This window comes from Haemaphysalis longicornis, unplaced genomic scaffold (genome assembly GCF_048455015.1).
Source record: "Haemaphysalis longicornis isolate Haplotype H1 unplaced genomic scaffold, Haemaphysalis longicornis Haplotype H1 scaffold_5, whole genome shotgun sequence".
NCBI lineage: Eukaryota > Metazoa > Arthropoda > Arachnida > Ixodida > Ixodidae > Haemaphysalis > Haemaphysalis longicornis.
The window spans coordinates 5,239,843-5,246,162 of record NW_027526385.1 but is presented as its reverse complement, the minus strand read 5'-3'; positions in this window follow the sequence as shown (position 1 = coordinate 5,246,162).

Genomic DNA, 6,320 nt, shown 5'->3' with positions numbered 1-6,320 from the left:
AGGGAAGCGCAAAGTAAGATACGTTTTGAGGAGCGGCTGAGACATTTAGATGAGAAGAACTGGGCAGCCAGAGTGCACAGGTACCTGTACCTTAAAAGTGTGGACACCCAATGGCGGAAGAGGACGCGAAAGCTGGCGACTAAATATACCTTGACCGCGGCAAATAAACAAGGGGGGGGGGGCAGTTAAAAAGCAAGTGAAGGAAACAGAGACGCTCATGTGGAAAGAGAGGATGGAAAAGAAGGCGTCGCTGGGAATCTACAAAGCAAGCAAAAAAGAGATCCGGAAAGAGAACTTTTATGACAACAATAAAGGTAGTGCGCTGCTCTTTGAGGCGCGGGCTGGCTGCTTGAGAACTCGAACTTACATGAGCAAATATTCGTCCCAGGGTGAGACATGTGTTGTATGTGGCAGGGATAAAGAAACAATCGACCACATAGTAATAGGATGCCAAAAGATTCAGCCGGATAGAATTGTGGGGAAAGTCCTACTTCCTGAGGCACTGGGCTTCGCAATAGAGGGAAACATTAACTGGTCAGCAGTAGGTATTACTAAGCAGCGGCTAGAGTATTGGTGAAAAAAAAGCAGGGAAGTCGATAAAATAACAGCCCAGCCAGGGGTAGCGGCAGGGCTGAATTAAAAAGAAATCCGAGTTGAGAGACTAAATTTAAATTCAAACTACTAAGATAGGCTAGATGGCGCACGCCATCACCCCGATTCAAAGGGGAGGCCTTTAATCATCATCATCACCATCATCATGAAGCGAGGCTCGTCTGGCCAGTCTGGCCGACGCTGCCTGCGCTTTGAGTTGTAAATCAGCCTTCGTTGTCGCGTATTCGTGCTAGAAAACTCTCAATATGTGGTCTATGTATTTTGGCTCAATCCTACAAGTACAAAGTTCATTAACGTACGTTCTTAACACCCACGATTGCCTTTACACGCAGCTTCAGTGGTCGTTTGCTTGAAATGCGAATGCCATAACTCAGGGTTCTGTCATCTCTGGCAGAGTGAATGCCAGCGTGCTGAATTATTTTTTCGCTGTTTCAGCATTTTCGCGGGATATCGCAGCGCGAAAATATGCTTTTTTTGCCTTTTAAGTTATTTCGAACGCTCTAGGTATCCGTTGTGTGTGTGTGTGTGTGTGCGTGTGTGCGTGCGTGCGCGCGCGCGTGTGTGTGTGTGTGTGTGTGCGTGTGTGTGTGTGTGTGTGTGTGTGTGTGTGTGCGTGCGTGCGTGCGTGCGTGTGTGCGTGTACGCGTGTGTGAGCGCGTGTATGCATGTGTTTGTGTGGGTGTGTGTGTGCGAGTGCACGTGCGCGAAAACAGCGTAATACCGATAAGCATCTCGTCTATTGTTCATACGGCAGGCGACTGATAGTTAAATAATCTGTTAGGCTTGGTACGAATCACTTTTTTGCGTTTTATTTTATATGCTTAGGAGTTTCAAGTAACTACTGCAATCTCGCTACCAAATTATTTGCCGGGAGTGAAAAAGTCATGGTTTTCCGCGATGCCTTTCATACCGCTATCGACTCTACATGTGTATTTTTTCGAAAAACTGTTTCTTAATTTCTAGATTTGCTGGAGTAATATATTCTGCACATAATTTGTTGGCATGACATATTAAGGCCATTATTTTTTTCGATGAGCAGTTAAGCTGATCACTAATATCTGTATGCACAACATCGGCTGTAAGCAAGTTGCTCGGGATATCAGTGAATAACCACATCAAGTGGAAAACTACCAATCTTAACTCGGGTAAAGATTTTTATTGCATTACTTAGATCACATCCATTTATGCTAGACTGGAAGTCTCTCTGTGTGTTTGTATATACAAGCATGCATGCCAATAAACGGCTACAGCACGTTTACACTGCGTATTGAGGAAGAAATACCGATAGCCATTTGGACAGGATACACTTCAGATGCTGAAGAATACGATGTACGATGTACCGCGGTAAAAGTTGCGCCAAACGTTTCAAGTAGTGTTGCCATGTCATCTACTTTATCTGTCGAAGGCCGCACGTTTAAAGGAGAACAAAGGAAACGACATAGGGGGCATTTTCGTGTTTACTAATGGTTGGATTTCGGTCAGTTGAATTCCCATAATTTGGTTCTTGCTCGGAACGCGCGGAATATGCGTTCCGTGCGTTCCAAACAACATGTACGAAATTTTCAGAAATAGAACCTTAAAACGTGTCGTGTTTTGGAACCATGCGTGACTACAAAAAATAATACTGCTGTGCAACGAATTCACTTACGCGTCACCCCGGGCGTTGAAAATTCAAAGGCACCAGTAACTACCCTAACGACACCAGTAACAACTTCTACCTTTCTCCTGCTAACTTTTTTTATTATTAAACGTCGCACACAGGCTGCAAAGACCGATTTTTCATCCTCTGCGCCCGCCCGCGCCAGGGAAAGCTACCTTAGGCTTACCTTAGGTGCTACCTTAGGTGCGGCAAAAAACGCGGCCACGCCCCCTTTTCAACTTACGCTTTCTCCGGGCGATTGGGACGGCCGGAGCAATGGCGCACCGCCGGTAGCCGATCGCGGAGGCCACGGCCTCCCGTGTCCGTGTTTCGTAGAGGCCGTACAGAGGGCGCTACGTGTAATGAGCTAAAGGGAGAAACTCGCTGAGCTGGGGGGATGAAGCCCGCATTATTCTCCCTTTTTCTACCCTTTTATTCTAAGAGCGTGTTCGAGGGTGCTTCAATCAACGCTCGCCCCCCCAAAGGGTGGAGACACGTAACGCTGGCGCCGCCATTTTGGTTCACTCGCTGGTTGCCGCAGCAAGTCACTGTAGCACGACCGCGTTATCATTTTCGCTGAAAAGCGGTTGACTCGCGAACTGTGAATCATCTTTTCTATTTCGGATTGCTGGGTCTTGTGGAAAACAAAAATTGGTTTGCGTTGAGCACTTTGACCCAATAGCGGCGGCACAGGACTGTTCAAAGGGTGTCTCCACCCTGTAGGGGAATGTCGTTTTTGTTTTTATCTCCGCTTTGTACTATCGTTCATTTCTGTTAGCCTCTGCAGTTCAACAGTCATTTTTTCCCATCTCAATTTGCTCGACCACTTCGGACTTATCTCGCTTGCGGAAGGAGCGAGGCTGGTGGGCTATCGTCGGACGGCGTGGGTGCTTGGCTGGCGGGTTAACTCGGGCTCTGTGGAGGGTAGGGGGCAGGACATAGGTGTTTTTAAACTTCGAATTTGAGCTAACGGTTTGCAAATAACACCAGAACGAACTAAATATAGTAGCTTAAATAAGTTCTTAGCCCACCTGTCACGTGAGACCGTCTGCTAGGCCGGCATTTACACGCACCCCGGTCGTACGACACCCCGGTAATATAACGCTTTGTCGCGGTCCCTTGAAAGTCGTATTATCGGGGTTTCACTGTACATAAATACGGTATTCGTGGGAACGCGTTAATAACACAATAAAACACTGAATAAACAAAACACCTACATCGAGAAAACAAGGTATCTTAGTAAGGCCTTTAACGAAAAAAATGAAGCCATTTGCAAGCGATGAGTTCAGCATGTCGTCGGTGCGCTGTTTGCTTGCACTTGCCTCCCAAACGCTGGTATTGCCGTGCCTCCTGGCACGTTCCCCAGGAAGCCACAGTAGCACATGGACAGCAAAACGCTTTAAATGTACGGCAACAAATACAGAAGAATATTGGGCATCTGACCTTAACAAAATGAAATGGCATTGTAATGACGCCGCACTTGTCACTTTTGCGTCCAACTTTCCGTAAGGTCTTAATGTTTATTTAAAGCTACGCAAAATTGCACTTCCCTCCGAGACACCTGTGCTCATTAGTTGGTCAAAACGAACTGCTGTTCGTAAGGGAGCGCGATGCTTGTGACGACCAACTTCTCAAAATGCTTCCTCTCCCTCTTTTCCTCGCGTGTAGTGTTCTGGGAGATAGCTTCACGTTTTACTACCCGCACTTCCCCTCCCTCCCCTCACCCAAAGTTAAGGAATAATTACGGTCGGCGTGACGCCTCTGCCACCCCCCCCCCCTTTTCAAAAAAATAAATAAATAAGTATTCGTCCATCGACCCCACAGAATGCTCCCTCGAATGGGGTTTGCTGTTAATAGTTACACGCGCCTAGCGCACGGAGAGCTACCACAGGGCTCCGACCTTCTCCCTTTCCAATGAAAGCTATTAATAGCCGGCGGCACGCGGCAGCCACCCTCCTCGTAGTTGGCGCGGCAGGCACCACGCGTACTTCTCGAGAAAAGCCGGCCTGCAACGTTTGACCGGCCACCTTCACCATCGCCTGCCAATAAGCCACAGACACAGCCTAACAAAAACACTTAGCAGCCGTTCACATTGCGGACACTTTTTATTCTGCTCGCGAGTGTGAATGAGCTCGCGAGTGTGAATGAGAACCGAGAAAATACCCATTGCTTTCACATCGTTCGGCCTCCCCAATGACATTCCGGGCATGGCGCCCTCTCTCACGCACAACGCTCACCCCCAGTGGCGGAGAATCGCCCGTGCAGTGACGCGGGAAACACACCGACTTTATTTGGCACTACAAGGGGCACAAGTCTCCCAAAATGTTGGTAACAATAAAAAAACGTGCAAATCATACCTTCAACCACCTCGCAGAGGCACAACCACGTTGTTTTTTACAAGCCACTCTCCGTTAGCGATCACTGCATTTAGGCCTCGCGTCGGCTCGCTGGCGTATTCCGTCGGCTCGAAGTTCGGTGACTCGGAGGCGACTTTGCAGACGCCTGGATGTCGCACGTTAGTCTGGGCTGGTTCAACAACGTTCGCAACCAGCTTCGGTTGTCGGGAAGCACTTCACATCCATTCCTGTGGCCGCAAGTTCACACCGACAATAAATTTTCGGCACGCTAGAGCTCACACGACACACGACAAAAACGTAGTATCCGCAGATAGATACTGCATTTTGTGGAGAGGGCAATCGTGGTAAAAGCGCCTGTTTACGACGGCCCGTGGCCCTCGGAATAAACTGGCAGTTTTTCCACCATCATATTACCACACGTTGGTCAGGCCGCCTGCTGTGAGGAGTTTAAAAAAGTATTTCAGCCAAAAAACTTCCATTGAGGCTAATTTGTGTTTAATGTGTACTGAGACGATAAATAGGTCTCTCTTGTTTTCTGAAAGTCTGTAATAAAGTTGTGTGATGTGTTCTTTGCAAGTATCGACACTGCCTCCATCAGCGGCGTTTTTATAAACAGAAAATACTTTACTCGACATTCGAAAATACTCTTGTCCATGGCGGAGCTTTGGGTGAAATCAAGTGCTCCGCCGAAAGCCTAAATACGCCCTCCTTGAGCGGTTTTCCAAATGACACGAAAAAGTCCGCTAAATCCCCTAAAAACTCTCCTCATCAGTGGAATGGTGGACATCAAATATGCTCAATTCTTTAGGGGAGTTTATAAAATAGTCCCTCTCAGCGGAGTACATAAAACTCCGCCTAGGGAGTGCGCAAACACCCTGTTCGGAGTATTGGCGGTTAGTGTGTAGTTACACACGCAAGGAAGTTACAGCTAGCAACTTGTCGACCTCCAAAGGATAAGAAAACTGCTTTTGCTAACTTCATACGTTTTCGAAACTTCAAGAAAACTACAACATCAGCTTAACCTCGTAACCGGCTAACGTCTATACTTAAAAGCTTACTTTGCCACCTGGCACTCCAGCCGAGGGAAACATTGCCGTTGCTTTGGATGTAATATTTACCCTTCTAGAGAAAGAAGGACCACCACTGTAAAAGGCGGTAGAAGGCTCACATACTTAGTCCCCCGTTGTATTTGTCCCCTCGAACCCCACTGAAAAACGAATGACAGTAGCACCTGGCCTGCCTCGCTACACTGCTGCGAGCACGCAAAGAGCCCTCAAGTAGAATTACAACGCCTCTAACAATCTACGCGGTTACGTTTAATGTTTGATATTGGGTTATTCATCTATCCAGCCACTGAATACAGAATGAAGGAAACAACGTCCGTAGGAAAAGGAGCGGTGTCGGCATTGGTGCTATGCTACTCAGCATTACTGGTAGGAAACAAGTGTTGCCCTGTAAAAAAATGTTATATGTCGAGGCTCACTGTGTCACCGGGCTCAGCTTATATTTCCCTGATTGTGTAGCACGTGCCAACGGCCTCACGATTTTCAACACTATTTGCTGTTAAAACTTTTGCTGGATCGTAAAAATTACGTGCTGTTATGACTTTCGCTGGAGAAATAAATATTAAAGTCTGCGTATTTCAAAGCACGTAACTATGGGCTGAACGGAAATATATTTTTACCAACGCACCAAGCACTTTCAGCATTACA